Source organism: Cervus elaphus, chromosome 21 (genome assembly GCF_910594005.1).
Source record: "Cervus elaphus chromosome 21, mCerEla1.1, whole genome shotgun sequence".
Taxonomy (NCBI): Eukaryota; Metazoa; Chordata; class Mammalia; order Artiodactyla; family Cervidae; genus Cervus; species Cervus elaphus.
This window is the reverse complement of record NC_057835.1, coordinates 29,765,000-29,786,009: the sequence shown is the minus strand read 5'-3', so window position 1 is coordinate 29,786,009 and position 21,010 is coordinate 29,765,000. Positions and strand designations below refer to the sequence as shown.

Below are 21,010 nucleotides of genomic sequence, written 5' to 3'. Positions count from 1 at the left end.
AGTCTGTTCTGTATCTCTGTGTCTCTCTGTTTTGCATATAGGGTTATCGTTATCACCTTTCTAAATTCCATATATATGTGTTAGTATGCTGTAATGTTCTTTATCTTTCTGGCTTACTTCACTCTGTATAAGGGGCTCCAGCTTCATCCATCTCATTAGGACTGGTTCAAATGAATTCTTTTTAACGGCTGAGTAATATTCCATGGTGTATATGTACCACAGCTTCCTTATCCATTCATCTGCTGATGGGCATCTAGGTTGCTTCCATATCCTGGCTATTATAAACAGTGCTGCGATGAACATTGGGGTGCACGTGTCTCTTTCAGATCTGGTTTCCTCAGTGTGTATGCCCAGAAGTGGGATTGCTGGGTCATATGGCAGTTCTAATTCCAGTTTTTTAAGAAATCTCCACACTGTTTTCCATAGCGGCTGTACTAGTTTGCATTCCCACCAACAGTGTAAGAGGGTTCCCTTTTCTCCACACCCTCTCCAGCATTCATTGCTTGTAGACTTTTGGATAGCAGCCATCCTGACTGGCGTGTAATGGTACCTCATGGTGGTTTTGATTTGCATTTCTCTTTCTTTTATATGTTGTTGTTCAGTTGCTCAGTTGTACCTGACTCTTTGCGACCCCATGGACTGCAGCACGCCCAGCTTCCCTGTCCTTCACCATCTCCTGGAGCTTGCTCTAACTTTGTATGTAGCTTAGTTTTTTTAATCAGTGGACTTAACAATGATAGAACAGGATCTATGTAAGTGCGTGAATGAGAGAAACAGTGAATATTATAACAATAAGCTCATTTTATAAAAGCATGGATTAAAAATATAACATAAACTATTTTGAATTAATACAAAATTTAAAAGCAAACTAAAAACCAAAATTGTGTTCTTAAATTACCCACTTTTCTAAGCCGTTAACAGTGGCCTGGAGAAAGGCCCTGTATTGGATTCCAGGAGGTCTAATTTATAGTCTTTCTTGCCACCAACAAGCTGACCCTGAGAATTTTTGTCATATACTCAATAGAAATAATAATTCCAGTTGCTAATAGAATTGCTGGGAGGTACATGTGAGGGAACTCTGAAAAGTACGTTATTCCTGGTAGAAAGTCTATATACCAAATCTCAGTTGAATGATTTTCTGAAAATGTATCTAAGTACATTAGAAGACTGACCCTTACAGAACCGCATTAACATCAGCAATATTTTATTCTTTGCATTGCTGGGTTTTGTCAGCAGGGACTAGATCATGCAGTTACTTCAAACCCTTCCCTCCACGTATCCTTGCTGTGTTTATTGGTAGGGGCCCTTATTTTGGAAAAGTCAGAATCATTATAAGAATGAGGAACCATAAGGCATATACCTCATGTTGTGCGAAGAGAGAACCAATTACCACTCCCATGAGTACTTCAATTTATTTTAATCATTACCATAAAGGTCTTTAAATTTTTGATAAAGGGAAAACCATTTCTCTCCATTTTTGAGGACATGATAAGCTAGCTATGTCCCAATGGGAGGTGTGGACACAGAAAACCTTCTGTCACTGATATCTTTTGTTAGAGATGGGTGCCAGGAACTATGAGATCACATTTCAACCTTCTTCCACCTCCCCTTCCTCCCGTATCAGGAAGATCCCCTGGAGAAAGGAATGACAACCCACTCCGGTATTTTGCCTGGAGAATTCCATGGACTGAGGAGCCTGGCATGCTGCAGTCCGTGGGGTCTCAAAGAGTTGGACATGATTAAGTGACTAACACTATCCTCCTGTATACTCTTTATCTCTGCATCTAGTGATCTCATTATCAGAATTTTCAACACATGGAGTGAGAGAGGAAAACGACTATCAAAGAATCACATTTTCACTTCTAAAATGTAGAAAATAGAAGTCTATTTTTTCCAGTTTTTTTGATTTAAAAAAGTTATTAAAAGAATAAGTCTTTTCTTCCAAAATTGAGATTACCTCTAAAGACTCACATTTAAAAATCTGCAAGGTTAATTTAGATTTGCCTAAGAATAATTGCTGCACTTCTACTCTTTTAAAAATTTCTCAATTTAAGGAATCTGGGGATCAATTCTCAACAATTTCTTCAAATAAATAGATTATTAAAAACTACAGTATAACCTTAAAACAGCAATAAACATTTATTCTCACCCAAGGTTTGTGCATCAGAAATCTAGGAGCAGCTTAGCTCAGTGGCCCCAGCTTGGAGGTCTCTCATGGGGTTGCAGTTAATCTCTGAGCCAGAGCTGTAGCCGGCAGACACCTGAAGGCTTGACTGGGGCTGGATGGTTTATTTCCAAGGTGGTTCATGCACAAGACTGAGGCCTTGGTTCTTTACGACCTCCCAGAGAACTGCTTAGTATCTTCGTGACATGGAAGCTGATTTCTCCCAGTGGGAGAGAGGTGAGAGAGTGAGCAGGAGGCCCAAACCTCAGTATCTTTTATGACCTATCCTTGGAAATCACTTCTGCTGTATCTTAGTTGCTCAACTGAACAGCTGGACATTTGGGTCTGGAGCTTGGGGGAGTGGTCTGAGCTCCAGGCAGAAATACCATATAGCTAGTATGGTTATTGGGGCCAAATAGTTTTTCAAGTGTCTGATAGACACTTGTGGTTCTTCTGTTTTTTTTTTAAACCTCTTAATGCGTTTATCTTTAACATTTTTTTGGACATTAAGTTTCCCTCTCTATAAAAAAGTGTTGGTGGTTCCATCCCCTCCCCCACCCCCACCAGCCAGATCAGTCCCTGCTGCAAGAGCACTTTTGTTGCCCCTGAATCTGGAAATAAATATCTAAAGAAATGACATCAAGTCTTCATGTTGAGCGATGGCACGAAGTGGGCCCCAGAAACCTGTCAGGCAGAGCGTTACTGGGTCTGGACAACCTCAAGGTGTCGTGGAGAATGTGGGGGCTTGTTGCTGTTGTCACTGTCCCTGGGCGCAGGGACCGCGCCGAGGCTGCCTGCAACCTGTCCAGGCAGTTGTCCAGGGCTGGGATGCCTGCCTTCAGGCCTTTGCGCTTGTGCGTCTCCACCACCACTTGACTGGGGCGGCTGGTGTTGTTGAAGGGGTCGCCAGGCAGGATCTGCCTGTGATCGAACACACACTGGGGGAAGGCCTGGCCACCCGTGTTGGACCTCAGGTCAGCGGTGAAGCCAAAGGACTCATTGACAGGCAGGTAGGCCTTCATGACAAATATGGGGGTGCCAGCCAGCTGGGTCTCCTCGAAGACGTGGCCCCGCTTCCTCTTCAGGACACGGTAGATGCCACCAGCCACTTGTTCTGGACACTGGGTCTCCACAAGGTAGATGGGCTCCATGAGCCAGCGCTGGGCGGTCAGCACACTGGCGTACAGGCAACGCCGGGCCATGGGGATGATCTGGCCGCCCCCACAGTGGATGGCATCAGTGTGCAGCGTCACATCATGAACGTCAAAGCACATGCCCCGCATGTTCTTCTTGCACAGCGCCCCATCCTTGGTGGCCCACTGGAAGCCAGCCACCACACTGTCTGTGATTTCATTGAGGTACTGCATGCCCTTGGTGATGTTTGTGAGGATGCTGGGGCCCATGCCGTCAGGGCCGAAGCACCAGATCTTGTGGGCCTCAGCCACATCCCACTTATACTTCTCGGCCAGGTAGCGGGCCTGCTGCTTGAGCTCGTGGAGCAGATACCTCGCCCTTGTCGATGCCCTTGGCCAGGCCGTCGGGGAAGGGCCGTGCCTTCATGTAAAACCCATTGTGCTTGTTGGGGGACTTGGACAGGCAGAGCATGTTCGACTCCTAGCTGACAGTCTCCTGGTACCAGACAACTGGGTCAGATTTCTCTTGATGGGGATGCAGGCATGGTCCTCCTCCACATCCTTGAGGCAGATCTCCAAGTGCAGCTCCCCAGCCCCCCATGATGATGTGCTCCTTGGACTCCTTGATGATGCACTGCACCATGGGGTCTGACTTTGGCCAGCCACTTCAGGCCCTCCACCAGTTTGGGCAGGTTGGCTGGGTTCTTGGCCTCCACAGCGACCCTGACGACAGGATTCACACTGAACTTCATCACCCGCGTGTTGTGGGCATGCTCAAAGGTGGTGATGGTGTCAGTCTTCACCAGAAACTGGTCCATGCCCACCAGGCCCATGATGTTGCCTCACATCCTCAATGGGCTCCACATAACTGCCCATCATCAGGATTGTTCTCTGGATCAGCTTCAGGTACAGGTCCTCCTTCTCCCTGGGAGTACAGTTGGGCCCCATGATGCAGACCTTCTGGCCGGTGGACACCAGCCTTGAGAAGACTTGGCTGAAGGCATAGAACCAACCTTTGTCAGAGGTTGGCACCATTTTGGAAGTGTATGTCATGAGAGGGCCTTTGGGATCACAACTTTTAATGCCCATGGCTGCTTCATCATCTAGGGGCCCCTCGTACAGGAGCTCACAGCGGTGTTTCTGAGCCATCACAGGGGAGGTCAGGTGGATGGTGATCATCTGCAACAGGGCATCCCCAGCAGGCAGCCAGCGGCACATCACAATCTTCAGAAGTTATTTGCCCTCCTTATCCTTACCTTCACTGTCCAACTTGATGTCCAGTTTTTCAATTAGTTTTGCCGTCTCCTCTTTCTTGAAGTTCATGATTGGATCAAACACCTTGAAGATGGGGCCCAGGATGAGCTGGCAGAATGTCCATGGCAGCTTCTTGTCGTTGGGGTTGTTGACTAACTTGCTGAACTTGCTGGTGGGTGGATCAAAGTACTGGTCTCCCCACAGCTTTTTCATTATGTCCTCCACCTTCTTGGCTTGCTCAGCAGGCCCCAGCTGGCCTTCACCCTTGGCAACAAACTTGGCCACATACAACTCTGGAAACGGCTTCAGGGTAAAGGCCCAACTGTGGAGACCAGACCTGAAGCCAACAATACCGAGGACAAGGTTGATTATGATATTGCTCATGGGGCCGCTCTCACCCTCGCCATAGGTGGAGATGATGCTGCTGACGTTCCCACGATGCAATGGAAGGTCTGGTAGAGCTCCTCGGGTTCCTGCTGCAGCTCAGGCAGGGCCCAGTCCATCTTGTTCATCATCAGCACCAGCTTGATGCCCTTGGCGATGGCCTGGTGCAGCACCGTCTCTGCACACACACACACACACGACACGCAGTCCACCACCACCAAGGTGCCGTCGGTGACATGGAGCACAGTTGTCACCTCTGAGGAGAAGTCCATGTGCCCAGGGGAGTCGATGAGTTTGATGAGGAAGCCAGAGCCATCCTTGCTCTGCTTGATGAAATTCAAGTTGTTGTTCTCTGAAGGCTTGTAGAAAAGGGAGACGGCCGTTGACCTGATTTTGATGCAACACTCCTGCTCATCCTTCTGGGTGTCAGTGAAGCAGGTCTCCCCAGCCTGGGCAGAGGTGATGATACCTGCCTTGCACACCAGGAAGTCCATCAGAGTGGACTTGCCCTGGTCCACATGGGTGATGACGGACATGTTCCTGATGTTGGCCTTCTTGTCCGTGATGGACTGGATCTGGTCTACTGTGAAGTTCACCATGGTGGTGGATGGTGGTGGGTTCTCCCAGGCAGATCCAAGTGAGCTAGTTTGTGCCGAGGATGGCGATGATGATGCTGGAAGAGAACCGGATCTTCTATTATGTAGCATCTATGTGAATGCTCTACCTGTGTATCTATTAAGTATCTGACAGTTATTGTTAAACTTCACACACATTTAATACAATTGAAAATGTGTAACAAACCGCCCAAATAATCCAATCTTAACAAATCTAATAGTTTTTTAATTAATCTATGTATTTTTTGCATTTTACCCTGAGAGTTTTATTTTAACTTGGAGTATAATTGACTTTAAATGTTGTGTTAGTTCCAGGTGTGCCGCAAAGTGGTTCAGTTATACATACATATGTTCTTTTTCAGATTCTTTTTCCTTACAAGTTATTACAAAATATTAATATAGTTCCCTGTTCTATGTGGTAGGTCCTTGTTGGTTATCTATTTTACATATAGTAGTATATATATGTTAATCCCACTGATAGTATTTTTTAATTTAAAATATTTATTTAAAGAAAAACAATAATAATCAGAAGTGAAAAAATGTGAGAAAGTGAGAATTCTTTTATAAACCTTGAAAAGGCAAATTGAATCAATTTTTGAAAAGATAGTGAAATGAGTATCATAATGCTTTAATATTTGCAAACTCTTTAACCTGAATTTCCAAATTCTGTTAATATAGCTAAAAAAATACAAAATAAATATACAGAGAAAAAAAATATTTTTGATAGAAAAAGAAACTGAGGTTTAAAGAGATTAAATAATTTCTCATATCATGATAGTAAGTGACAGTGCTGGAAGCTGGTTGTGTGGGTCTGATGAGAGTTCTGACCTCCGCATACAAATTTAGAAGTCATTAGCATATAACACGTAAGAAAAACATATTTGTCCTCCACAAGGAATTGATGAAAGCTTTATGTCCATGAAAAAGGGTTATATTCACTGTCCCAAGAGAACTCACAGGATGGTATATATAGTAAATCAGGCTTAGAAACCTGATTTCTCTGCACATCAAGAGTGAATCCATCTTTCAGAAATGGCTCACGTTAACCTAGTTTATGAATCTGATTTTTAAAAGTAGAATGTCAATTGCAACGAGAAATCACTCTCCCAGAGATGGGAATACATAAAATTAATGCCACTAATTTTTTCTTATCCTAGACAGAGAGTAAAATGTATGGAAATATTTGATGACTTTAAGCAGAGGGAACATGAAACATTCATCTTATGTTTGGGATGGCCTTTCTGGGGAGAAGAATCTGTGACTCCTAGTGCCTTTCATTTTCTCACTCTTTTCGTCAGCCCGACTACACCCTGATGTCTCATTCTGATCTGCAAGCTGTATCTGTTTGGCCTCCAAAAGCATTTGTAAACCTGGCTCAATGGCCTTATGCCTGTGTGCTCAGTCTCTCAGTTGTTTCTGACTCTTTTCGACCCTAATGGCCTTACTCAAGTACCAAATACTTTGATGAGTCAAAAACTCCCCTAAGTAATGTTTCAGTTAAAGTGAAAGTGTAGTTGCTCAGTCGTGTCTGACTATGTCACCCCATGGACTGTAGCCCACCAGGCTCCTCTGTCCATGGAATTCTCCAGGCAAGAATGCTGGAGTGCGTCGACATTCCCTTCTCCAGGGTATCTTCTCAACTGAGGGATCGAACCTGGGTCTCCTGCACTGAAGGCAAATTCTTTACCTTCTGAGCCACCAGGGAAGCTATAATATTTCAATAGAGAATATGAATTTTTATCTCCAAGATTTTTGTTTTTTGAGCCTCTAAGACTGACTAAGCCTCCTTCTGATGGACTTAGCTGATTCAATCAAATTACCATCAAGTTCTGTCCCCAGGACTCAACCTGTATCTTTAAGTCTCTCCTGTAACTTCATTTTGCAGTATATTAAGCCCCCAACTCATTAATTACCTGCCGTCTGATCTACCAAAGACATTGATCCCATCTGCACTTGAGTTCCTTAGTCTGTAGAATGGAAAAAATAGTATCAGAATCATAGGATGACCGTGTAGCACCTTGGGCATGAGAAGCTCTCTGTGTGTTATCTGTTATTTTCACCACATGATTGTCATCATTGTTAACATGTTGAATTGTCAACATTAATTCTCAGGGGACAAACTTACATCTAAGTTCTTGGGCGAATGCTTGCTGTAAAACCCGATGACTGTAATGTCAGTCATATGTAGTTCTTATGCTAAGAAAAAAAATGGCACGGTGGGCTCTGTAACATGAGCTTCAAAACTGAACTGAAAAGCAGTAATCAGAAAGATTTTAAAAATTAGGAAACATGGTGTTTTGGTGTTCTCATTTTTCTTTTAGCAGTAGATCCCATTAGTATTCTAACTCTTATGGCAGAAAGTGAAGAGGAACTAGAAAGCCTCTTGATGAAAGTGAAAGAGGAGAGTGAAAAAGTTGACTTAAAGCTCAACATTCAGAAAACTAAGATCATGGCCTCTGGACCCATCACTTCATGGCAAATAGATGGGGAGACAGCGGAAACAGTGTCAGACTTTATTTTTTTGGGCTCCAAAATCACTGCAGATGGTGAATGCAGCCATGAAATTAAAAGACACTTACTCCTTGGAAGGAAAGTTATGACCAACCTAGATACCATATTGAAAAGCAGAGACATTACTTTGCCAACAAAGGTCTGTCTAGTCAAGGCTATGGTTTTCCGGTGGTCACGTATGGATGTAAGAATTGGACTGTGAAGAAAGCTGAGCGCTGAAGAATTGATGCTTTTGAACTACGGTGTTGGAGAAGACTCTTGAGAGTCCCTTGGACTGCAAGGAGATCCAGCTAGTCCATCCTAAAGGAGATCAGTCCTGGGTGTTCATTGGAAGGACTGATGCTGAAGCTGAAACTCCAATACTTTGGCCACCTCATGCGAAGAGTTGACTCATTGGAAGAGACCCTGGTGCTGGGAGGGATTGGGGGCAGGAGGAGAAGGGGACGACAGAAGATGAGATGGCTGGATGGCATCACCGACTCGATGGACATGGGTTTGAGTAAACTCCGGGAGTTGATGATGGACAGGGAGGCCTGGTGTGCTGCAATTCATGGAGTCGCAAAGAGTCGGACATGACTGAGTGACTGAACTGAACTGAACTGAAAGTTCATGGATAGCTGCTCAGAATAATGCTTTAAAAGTGACAAAAAATAAGAATTACAGAAAAAAAAATTGTATTAGAATTGTATTAAATATTCCCCAAATAAATTTCTGTTAGAGAAATATGTGCACTTCTTTATGAATATATTAAAAACCAAGATCTAAGAAGAGATCTAATAATGATCATAATTTAGCAGTTGGGACGTGTGTAAATGATACAGGTTATTTGTATCAATTGTATTCTTAGATGACAACATCCATATTCCTGTTAGTGACAAAGCCATAGATACTGCTAATATACCATAGTGTTGGCAACAATCATCACTGAATAAAATGTTAAATTTCAACTAGAGTTAATACAAATAAATATCCCCTCATCCAAGGGGCATGTTCTTTACAGAGAGACAGCAAGACCTAAGAGCCTAAGAAAGATATTAAATCAGGTAGGTTACTTGCTGTGGTAAACAATAGAAAATCCAACATTTTGAGATTTATTATTGACTTAAGGAATACAGGTGATTTATTGCCCTTGCTCAACAGAAGAACTCTAGAGAGGAGCAAAAAGTTTTACAAGAAAATTTCCAGGGTGAAAAAAATCTATTTCTTCCAGATGTACTCTCTCCAGAGAGCTCCCTAGCAAACCTCTGTTTTCACTTCATTGACCCAAACTGCATACTTATTCCTGGACCATGCCCTGTGGCAGAGAAATTCCATTCCATTGGCTTACCAACCACTGGGTGAGTTCCTGAACCGTCATTTGCAGGAAGCATCGTGCTCCCTCTGGACCAGTTGCTCAAGCAGAGCATTGGCATTCAGGTGTGTGTTGGGCATTTTAGGTTGCTAGAAAAACTGCAAGAGGAAGTTAGGGGTGCAGAACATCCCAAGATGCATGGGAATGAGTTGCCCAGCCCCAAATACCATTGTGCCTGCTGCTAAGAAATATTGCTGTAGACACCACCCTTGAATGTCACTGGCTTCATAAAGAGCTGTGGTATAATAAGAAATACATTTGGTTTGTTTCTATTCTTGGCACATAGCTCCTAAAACCCTTGTAATTTCCTGAGTGATCAGTCTTTTGTTACTCGTGTGTGTGTGTGTGTGTGTGTGTGTGTGTGTGTGTGCGCGCGCGCTTAGTTGCTCAGTTATGTCTGACTCTTTGCGACCCAATGGACTGTATAGCCTGCCAGGCTCTTTTGTCCATGGGGATTCTCCAGGCAAGAATACTGGAGTGGGTTGCCATGTCCTCCTCCAGGGGATCTTCCCAACCCAGGGATTGAACCCAGGTCTCCTGCATTGCAGGCAGATTCTTTACCATCAGAGCCACCAAGGAAGCCATTGTTATTTATGAGGAACTCCTTTTTTTTTTTTTCATTTATTTTTATTAGTTGGAGGCTAATTACTTTACAATATTGTAGTGGGTTTGTCATACATTGACATGAATCAGCAATGGATTTACATGTATTCCCCATCCTGATCCCCCCTCCCACCTCCCTCTCTACCCAATCCCTCTGAGTCTTCCCAGTGCACCAGGCCCGAGCACTTGTCTCATGCATCCAACCTGGGCTGGTGATCTGTTTCACTATAGATAATATACATGTTTCGATGCTGTTGTCTCGAAACATCCCACCCTCGCCTTCTCCCACAGAGTCCAAAAGCCTGTTCTGTACATCTGTGTCTCTTTTTCTGTTTTGCGTATAGGGTTATCATTACCATCTTTCTAAATTCCATATATATGCGTTAGTATGCTGTAATGTTCTTTATCTTTCTGGCTTACTTCACTCTGTATAATAGGCTCCATCTCATTAGAACTGATTCAAATGAATTCTTTTTAATGGCTGAGTAATATTCCATGGTGTATATGTACCACAGCTTCCTTATCCATTCGTCTGCTGATGGGCATCTAGGTTGCTTCCATGTCCTGGCTATTATAAACAGTTCTGCGATGAACATTGGGGTGCACGTGTCTCTTTCAGATCTGGTTTCCTTGGTGTGTATGCTCAGAAGTGGGATTGCTGGGTCATTTGGCAGTTCTATTTCCAGTTTTTTAAGAAATCTCCACACTGTTCTCCATAGCGGCTGTACTAGTTTGTGTTCCCACCAACAGTGTAAGAGGGTTCCCTTTTCTCCACACCCTCTCCAGCATTTATTGCTTGTAGACTTCTGGATAACAGCTATCCTGACTGGCGTGTAATGGTACCTCATTGTGGTTTTGATTTGCATTTCTCTGATGATGAGTGATGTTGAGCATCTTTTCATGTGTTTGTTAGCCATCTGTATGTCTTCTTTGGAGAAATGTCTGTTTAGTTCTTTGGCCCATTTTTTGATTGGGTCATTTATTTTTCTGGAATTGAGCTTCAGGAGTTGCTTGTATATTTTTGAAATTAGTCCTTTGTCTGTTGCTTCATTTGCTATTTGCTATTATTTTCTCCCAATCTGAGGGCTGTCTTTTCACCTTGCTTATAGTTTCCTTTGTTGTGCAAAAGCTTTTAAGTTTCATTAGGTCCCATTTGTTTATTTTTGCTTTTATTTCCAATATTCTGGGAGGTGGGTCATAGAGGATCCTGCTGTGATTTATGTCGGAGAGTGTTTTGCCTATGTTCTCCTCTAGGAGTTTTATAGTTTCTGGTCTTACATTTAGATCTTTAATCCATTTTGAGTTTACTTTTGTGTATGGTGTTAGAAAGTGTTCTAGTTTCATTCTTTTACAAGTGGTTGACCAGTTTTCCCAGCACCACTTGTTAAAGAGGTTGACTTTTTTCCATTGTATATCCTTGCCTCCTTTGTTGAAGATAAGGTGTCCATAGGTTCATGGATTTATCTCTGGGCTTTCTATTCTGTTCCATTGATCTATATTTCTGTCTTTGTGCCAGTACCATACTGTCTTGATGACTGTGGCTTTGTAGTAGAGCCTGAAGTCAGGCAGGTTGATTCCTCCAGTTCCATTCTTCTTTCTCAAGATTACTTTGGCTATTCGAGGTTTTTTGTATTTCCACACAAATTGAGAAATTATTTGTTCTAGTTCTGTGAAAAATACCGTTGATAGCTTCATAGGGATTGCATTGAATCTATAGATTGCTTTGGGTAGAATAGCCATTTTGACAATACTGATTCTTCCAATCCATGAACTCGGTATGTTTCTCCATCTGTTTGTGTCCTCTTTGATTTCTTTCATCAGTGTTTTATAGTTTTCTATGTATAGGTCTTTTGTTTCTTTAGGTAGATATACTCCTAAGTATTTTATTCTTTTTGTTGCAATGGTGAATGGTATTGTTTTTGATCATCCAGGAGTTTAAGCTAATGGGATGACTTAAAACTGTGTCCCTACATATCCTCAGGATGGGGCTGGTCACCAGAACGGCTGAGTGATTAGAATGGTTGGAACTTTCAGGACCACCCACAAATCTCCAGGAAAGGGAGGGGGTGCTGCAGATCAAACTCTATATGAATTTTTTTTGTTGCTAATTTTCTTTGGAATAAAAATTGCTTTACAATACTGTATTGGTTTCCGCTGTGCAGCAAAGTGAATCAGCTGTATGGACACATGTATGTGTGCATGCACTCAGTCGCTCAGTCTTTGCAACCCCATGGACTGTAGCCCTCCCATGGGATCTCCCAGGCAAGCATACTGGAGTGGGTTGCCATTTCCTTCTCCATCGGATCTTCCCAACCCAGGGATTGAACCCATATCTCTTGCATTCCCTGCACTGGCAGGTGCATTCTTTACCACTGCACCACCTGGGAAGCATACATATATCCACTCTTTTTTGAATTTCTTTCCCACTTAGGTAACTACAGAGCACTGAGTAGAGATCACTGTGCTATATAGTAGGCTCTCATTAGTCATCTATTTTATACATGAAATGAAGTGAAAGTCACTCAGTCGTGTTCAACTCTTTGTGACCTCATGGACTATACAGTCCATGGAATTCTCCAGGCCAGAATACTGGAGCAAGTAGCCTTTCCCTTCTTCAGGGGATCTTGCCAACCCAGGGATCAAACCCAGGTCTCCTGCATTGCAAGCAGATTCTTTACCAGCTGAGCCACAAGGGAAGATTTTTATACATAGTAGTATATATATGTCAATCCCAATCATTAGAACAATGAGACATTGATCAGCTTCTGGGTCGGTGAACACCTGGAGGTCCTGGGAGGGTGGGACACCCAGAGAGTGTGGCTCTTTCGTCTGGCCGTTCCTGAGTAGTATCCGTTTCTAAAAACCAGGTAAATGTTAAGTACATGTTTCTCTGAGTTTTGTGAGTCATTCTAAAAATTATCAGACCCAAGGACTCCTTGGCTTTCTGGGAACTCATTTATGACTGGTGGGTCGGCAGGAGGCCCCTGGACTTGAGATTGGTGGTAATACAAGTGGGGGAATCTGGTGGGACTGAGCTGTTAACCTTGGGATGTAATGGTGTCTCCAAGTTCAGTTCAGTTCAGTCGCTCAGTTGTGTCCAATTCTTTTCGACCGTATGGACTGCAGAATACCAGGCTTCCCTCCCCATCAAGTAGAGAGGATCAAAAGTGTAAGTGCTATTCCTCAGCCTTTTCTGACTCTTTGCGACCCCATAGACTGTAGCCTGCCAGGGTTTTCTGTCCACGGAATTTTCGAGGCAAGATAGAGTCAGAATTGAATTAAATGTGCAGGACACTCAGTTGATTGCCCACTGCACCTTGTAGAGTTGCTTGAAGGTGATGGAGAACACTTTGTGGGGGGTATGGATATCTGAGCAGAAGTGTGGAAAGAATGGGAAATGGGTTCAGGGAAGACAACCGACTATAGCTGCTACAGATATTATAGATCTCAGAAGCAGAGAGCTTGCGGTTTAAATCCTGGTTCTGCTTCTTCAACGCTGTGTGATCTTGAGCAAGTTAATGAATGTTTAAAAGCCTTATTTTCTTTAATAAGTAAAAATGGAATAATAAAACCTACCTCTGAGATTTCTGAGAGGATTGATAAGAGAATGTATGCAAGCCTGTTAAATGTCCTGGTCCCTGGAAGGGATGCCATAGAGTGTCAGTTTCCTTTCTTCCTGCTCTTATATGCCTGAATTTCCAGGATAGCTATCTGATAGGATCCAAAGGGATCAGTACCTTGCTGTTTCCAGCAAATGTTTTTGAGGTGCTAAGATCTTCTAATGAGAGCACGAGCCGTCATTTAAACCATTAAATTAGGAACATTACAGATGGTCCCAGAACAATGTGTTCAGTGTCACAGATGGCTCATAACAGCAAGTCAGTAGTAATAAGCAAGAAGACACATATCAGTTTTAGCTCTGGGCTTTCAACTGCTTCTTAGATATACTAGTACTGTATAAAATAAATAAAACGTGTGCACACACATGTTTGACTTTCTGTATACTTCATTTTTAATTATTTTATTATTATTACTACTATTTTTTGGCCAGGCTATGCGGCTTGCGGGATCTAAGCTCTCCAAGCAGGGGTTGAAGCCAGGCCACAGCAGTGAAAGCGCTGAGTATAACTATTGGAACGCCAGGGAATTCCCTCTATATGTTCCAGAGTCAGGTGAAGATGCGTAGGAAAATGACCTTGGTTCCATTTTATTTTTAATTGGAGGATAATTGCTTTACAATGTTATGCTGGTTTCTGTTGTACAATAACATGAATCAGCTGTAAGTATACATATATCCCCTCCCTCTTGAGCATTCCAGGTTTGAAGGCATCTTCTTTCCTTTAAACAGAGGCCTTTGTGCACCCTGCATCCTGCCTTCCCTGTCTGGGAGAGAACACTTATTTTTCTTTCAGAGTCCACGTGAATGATCAATTCCTCTGGAAAGTCCTTCTGATTTTCCAGACTAGGTAGGAGCTTCTGTTTTTGTTCTCATAGCCTCGCATTTTTGTTATCTATTGATGTATTACAAACCATGACTACATTCAGTGATTTAAATACTCACAGGCTATTATTTTCCATGATTCTTTGGGTTGATCCGGTGGTTCTTCTGCTTCTTGACACTTTGACTGTGGTGCAGAGATAGCTGGAAGGTCCCGAGGCCGACCTATCACACTGGACACCAGCTGGGAGCTCAGTTGGAGTTGTTGTTGATCAAGGCCCTTGGTGATCCTCCGTAGGGACCATGCATTTCCAGAATGGCAACTGGATTCTAAGAAAGTGCATTCTAAGAGGCCCAGTCCCATTGAGCAAGTATTCATCAAACCCCTGCTGGTTCTGTGTACATAATCTCCCAACAGTCACAGTTAATTATGTGGCCAAACCAGTGTCAACATGGAACAAGGCTTGGTTCACTGGGGGCCGAAGTCTGCCATATCCAGCGAACCTTTCCTTCGTAGGACTCATTATTGTTTGCAATCATGTATTTGTATGTGTAATTATTTTTCCCTCTCAGTAGGTTCAAAAACTCATGAAACAGGATGTATATATATACATATATATATATATATATATATATATATGTATATGCTAATTATCGTGGAACAGAACCTTAAATGCAATTGAAATGTTTTGCTGAAGCCCATGCATGCATGGATACTCAGTCACTTCAGTCATGTCCCACTCTTTTTGACTCTATGGCCTAGACTACCAAGCTCCTCTGTCCATGGGATTCTCCAGGCAAGAATACTGGAGTGGGTTGCCATTTGCTCCTCCAGGGGATCTTCCTGATCCAGGGATAGAACTCATGTCTGCTGTGTTTCCTGCACTGTAGGCAGAGTCCTTACCGCTGAGCCATCAGGGAAGTCCTGCAGAAGTCCAAGTGACTGAGAACCTAGCAGGAGGCGCCATGTGCAGGTCTTACAAAAGGGATTGGTCCTGTCCATTGTTAGTTGATCACCTACCGCCACATTATTTCAAGGATAATTGTAGGTATTCTGTGTTCCCTCTCATCTCAACCTGAGGAAGAAGGATTTCAAAATTTATTTGGAGAACTTAACATGTGATCCTTGAATTTTGATGCACCATTCCTGTGAGCATCCCAGTGCTTGCACGAACCAGGGTTGTTTGTGGGCATCAGACCCTACAAGAGGATTGGCTCAGGATTGTCCTGTCAGGCAGCCCCTCTGAATAAAGGAATCTGTACACGTCCTTGACAGACACCCAATGATGTTTTCTACCAAAAGACATTAGCTGCATTTATCAAGTGCCTCTCATTCCAGGATGTCACATATATTTTTTCTAATGTGTAGGACAACCCTGCAAGGTATGTAGATTTTATTCATGTTTTACAGATGAGAAAGCAAATTGAGATTAAAATACATACCACCATCATAGAGCTGATAAATACCAGAGCTGTGTTTCCACCCTAGGTCTGTCTGTCTTCAAAATTCCAGTCCTTTCACCAGCGCCCCCACTGTCACAGTTCAGGCGGATATGGAGAAGACGGCCATGTGCAGCAATGAAGACCCAGCGGTCTGGGCCTTCTCTAGTTGTGGTGAGCAGGGGCTACTCTCTAGTTGTGATGCATGCGCTTTTCATTACAATGGCTTCTCTTATTGCAGAGCACGGGCTTTATGTGTGTGGGCTCAGTAGTTGCAGCTTTCGGGCTTAGTTGCCCCAAGGCATGAGGGATCTTCCTGGACCAGGGACCAAACCTGTGTCCCTTGCATTGGCAGGCTGATTCTTCACCACTGGGTCATCAGGGAAGTCCAATGCATGTCTTCAAAGACTGATATGGAGAACAAATTTGGGATATATTTGATAGGGATCAGTGCCTATAAAAAGAAGGGGGTGGAAGCAGCGTTGGGCAGATGGAGAAACTGCAGTGCAGGCATCAGGAACCATGTAGCAGCTCTGGGACACGTAGTGTCCACTGTGTGTCACCCTTCTGGCTGGAAGACTGGACCTGATACCTCTGCCTTATGCAGGCATAGGATGTGGGTTGCCCCCATGTGATAGTTAATTTTGTCAACTTGATGGGGACATGGGGAGCTCGCATACTTGGCTAACTGTTATTTCTGGATGTGTCTGTGGGGGTGTTTCTGGATGACATTAGTGTTTGAACTGGTAGAGTAAGTGAAGCAGATTGCCTTCCCCATGTGGGTGGGCATCATCCTATCAGTTGAGGACCCGAATAGAGCAGAGGTGTGGGGGAGGGGTGGATTTGAGGTCTCTGCCTGGTGGTGGAGCTGGGTCTCGTGTACTTGGACTGGGACTTACACCATCACCTCCCCTGGTTCCCAGACCTTGTGATTTGGACTAGAATTGACACTCCTGTTTTTCCTGCTTGCAGATGGCAGATCACGGGGTTCTCATCATGTGAGCCAGTATCTTGTAATAAATCAATCTCTCTCTTTGTGATTTCTATCTTTTTCAGGGCTTTCCTGGTGGCTCAGTGGTAAAGAATCTGCCTGCCAATGCAGGAGATGCAGGTTTGATCCCTGGTCTGGGAAGATCCCCTGAAGAAGGAAATGGCAACCCACTCTAGTATTCTTCCCTGGAGAATCCCCATGGACAGAGGAGGGTCCCAAAAGAGTCAGACACAACTTAGAGACTGAACAACAACAACAATCTTTTTCTATCTCTGTATCCGATTGACTCTGTTTCTCTAGAGAACTCTAATACACCCAGGAAGCATCTGTCCTCAGGCCGGGTTCTCTCGGCAGCTGAGACCAGCCCCACAGTGGCTGACAGGTGGGGTTATCTGCTATCTGCACACCCCAGCTGGCAGCTCGTCCTTCCTGCACTTGGCAGCACATCTCCACGTCTCCTGCACGTCTGAGCTATTCATTTGTGGCATTTTTATTTTTTGACTTAAATTATACCTTATTAGCATTTATGTTTTAACAAAAATTATCTTGATGTTCATTTACTATTTTATCAGATTTGAGCATGTGATTTAAAATCTGACTGCTGCAAAAAATAAAAAATTAAAAAAATAAAATAAAATCTGACTGCTGGTTAAAATGATAACTTTCATGTTATGTATATTTTATAACAGTAAAATAATCTATGACTCTTACACATTACTTATATGGGAATCTAAATTCCTTATCATGGTCCGTGAAACCTATCCAAATCAGACCTGAAACTATATTTACAAGCTTCTACTGTTGATCAGTCTTGCCCCATTCTCAGCCTCCCATCCCTGACTGCTCCTGCTTCTGGACAATGCTTCAGTGATATTCAACTTGTCACTGATCCCCAAACAGTCCATCTTAGTGTCCATCTAATTAGCGTTTTTGCACAGCCTAGATTATTTGCATTATACTTCCCTGACTTCTCTGCCTGATGATATCCTACTAATACCATTCAAGACAAAACATAAAGGGGGCTTCCCTGGTGGCTCAGAGGTAGAGAGTCTGCCTGCCAATGCAGGAGACATGGGTTTGATCCCTGGTCTGGGAAGATCCCACATGCTGACGGGCAACTAAGCCTGTGTGTCCAAGCCAGTGAGCCCGGGAACTGCAACCACTAAGCCCATACTCCCCAGCTACTGAAGCCGGCATCCTGGAGCCTGTGCTATGCAACAGGAGAAGCCTCCTCAATGAGAAGCCCTTGCACCACCCCTGGGGAGAGGCTCACCACAGCTGGGGAAAAGCCTGCACAGCGATGAAGACCCAGCACAGGTAAAAATAAAATAAATAAATAAAATTACATTGATAAGACAAAATATAAGTTTTATTTGACTCTTGGCAAATTTTCTATATCCTTGGCTTTCCTGTTATGTGGCTTCTAAGGATTCTTGATTTACATATAATGCAGGTGTATGATTGCATTACACATACATGTCACGTCATTGCATTGTGTCAGGATGGTTTTGGCTGCAAGTAGCAGAAAAATAGAGAGGTTTTGCCTCTCTCTTGGTTCCATCCCTTCTAACCAATAATTCTATTTAATGTAAACACTGGATATATAGTGGCTACGTGACACAATTTGGCACCCTCCGTCTAAGGTCATCTTCAGTGAGATCTGGCAAACATCGGTGAGGCACCATGTTCCAGCCTGTGTATCGTATGAAGAGCCTAGGAAGTCAAGATGAATGAGGGAGGGAGGCGTCCAGACAACCGAGCAGTGAGCAAGGTGACTGTGTCACAGAGATACCGGATTGCTGCCCTGCGCAGGGAATTAACTGCTGCTTCTCATCTGAGAAGCCAGAGGGATGGGGGGAGGATTCCAGGTGGAAGGAACACAAGTGGGGCATGGAACAGGAGTTCAGGCTGCGGTTGGGGATGATGAAACCCTTGGCTAGAGCACAGAGCATATGCAGGTGGGCACCAAGGAAAACAACTCCACAGAAATCTGGGGCGGCACCGTGGAAAGCATTGTTCAGAGAGAGCTGAGTCATCGAGGCTTTTGAACAGAACTGAGGCTTGCTCCTAGTCCTGCTCCATGACTGTCTCCCGGGGAGCATCATGTCAGCCCTTGTCTGCATGGGCGTCTTAGTCTCATTCTTTTTTGATAGTGAAGGCTCCTTTTAAAATAAAAAACAAAACAAATAAACCAAAAAAGCCCTGTCCTTGAACTGGGTCTCTTTCTAATAACTTTCTCCTAAACAACCAAGCCCATGAGAATAGGCTAGAATCTCTGTGTTGTACTCCCTTACTTCTTTTTGTGTTTTTTCTGGGGGGGGGGGTGCTCAGCTGGCGGCTTGGGCGTTCCCAGGTGGCCCTAGTGTTAAAGAACCTGCCTGCCAATGCAGGAGATGTAAGAGATGTGGGTTCAGTCCCTGGGTCAGGAAGATCCCTTGGAGGAGGGCTTGGCAACCCACTCCAGTATTCCTGCCTGGAGAATCTCAAGGACAGAGAAGCTTGGCAAGCTATAGTCCATAGGGTCACAAAGAGTCGGACATGACTAAAGTGACTTAGCACGCATACACTATGGCTTGTGGAGGTTTTATTTGCCCCACAAAAGGTTGAGCCAGAGCCCTCAGCAATAAAAGCCTAGAGTTCTGACCACTGGACCACCAGGCAGTTCCCACCCTCACTTCTGTCATAGTTATACCTCTATAGATTATCTATGCATGTGTGGTTAGTCACTCAGTCGTGTCCGACTCTTTTTGACCCCATGGACTGCAGCCCACCAGGCTCCTTTGTCCATGGAATTTTCCAAGCAAGAATGCTGGAGTGGGTTGCCATGCCCTTCTCCAGGGGATCTTCCCAACCCAGAGACTGAACCCAGGTATCCTGCATTGCAGGTGGATTCTTTGCGGTCTGAGCCAACAGGGAAGGTGGCAGATTATCTATCTTTCTAACCACACACGCAAACACACACACACACACACACCCTACTGGTTCTGTTTTCTCTTGCTATTTCCTTCTTCAGGGGATTTTCCCTTTCTCTGGACAGCCTGAACCAACAGCAGGGGACCTCAAATTCCAGGTGCGTTAGACTCACAGAAGCTGTCTTTCTCGTAATACCAAAGATGCAGTGAGTCCCTTTCTCACAGTTTGGTTTCATTAAGTCTGGGATGGGCCTGAAAATGTGCATTTTCACAGTCTCCTCAGTTGCATCTCATGCATGTGGAGAGAGAGTCACATTTGAGAAACACTGCTCTGCATACTCTTTCTGGAGGATCTCATCAATTCTCCTGTCTCTAATGTTATCTATGAGATGATTACTTTCAGATCTATAGCTCTTGGGCAGAACTCCCCTGATTCCAGGTTTCTATAACTGTTTCACATTCAACTACTTGTTCTTTAAGCAACTAATCTCTCTATTTCCCCTATAACATCTTTTTATTTTTTCAATTGATAATTTCACTTTATTTTTAATATTTATTTTTATTTATTTGTGTATTTGTCCACACTAGGTCTTAGTTGCAGCACAGGTAATCTTTCATCTTTGTTGCGGCATGTGAGATCTAGTTACCTGATCAAGGATCGAACATGGGCCCTCTGCATTGAGAGCATGGAGTCTTAGCCACAAGACCAGCAGGGAGGTCCTTGTAACATTATTTCAGTGAAGGACACCAACATGTATCTGTTCATTTAAAGGAAGAACCTGGGAGCCCTACTGAAACCCTTCCTCCGCTTCTGCACTTCCCTAGTATCTTTTGTATCTTCCCCATCTTTCCACCCCACTGCCATTGCCATGGTCTGAGCCCCCAAACCTCTGAAGCCTGGGCAGTTGCAATTAACTCTACCCCCAACTCATCCGCTATCCTCCCCATCCAATCTCCCCTGTTTTGCCAGATCCATTTTCTAAAATCAAATCTGACCACAGTTAAACCCTATAATTGCTTCTACAGCCCACAGGATAAAGCCTCAATTCCCAGGATGACGTAAAATCTGCCCTCTTCGTTTAGCCCTGCTCCACTTTAGGGTAATGCCTCCCTTCCCTCTCAGGCTTGTGCTGTACCCAGCTGTTTGTGGCTACCAAAACACACGAGGCTGTTCTTGGCATTTTTGTGATACTGTTAAATTGATTCATCCACCTA

At 43.9% G+C, this 21,010-nt stretch overlaps 1 pseudogene; it reads right to left on the bottom strand.

Moving 5' to 3' along the window:
• Positions 1–2,811: 2,811 nt before the first annotated feature.
• Positions 2,812–5,550, bottom strand: LOC122679090 (annotated as a pseudogene).
• Between the last annotated feature and the right edge of the window lie 15,460 nt (positions 5,551–21,010).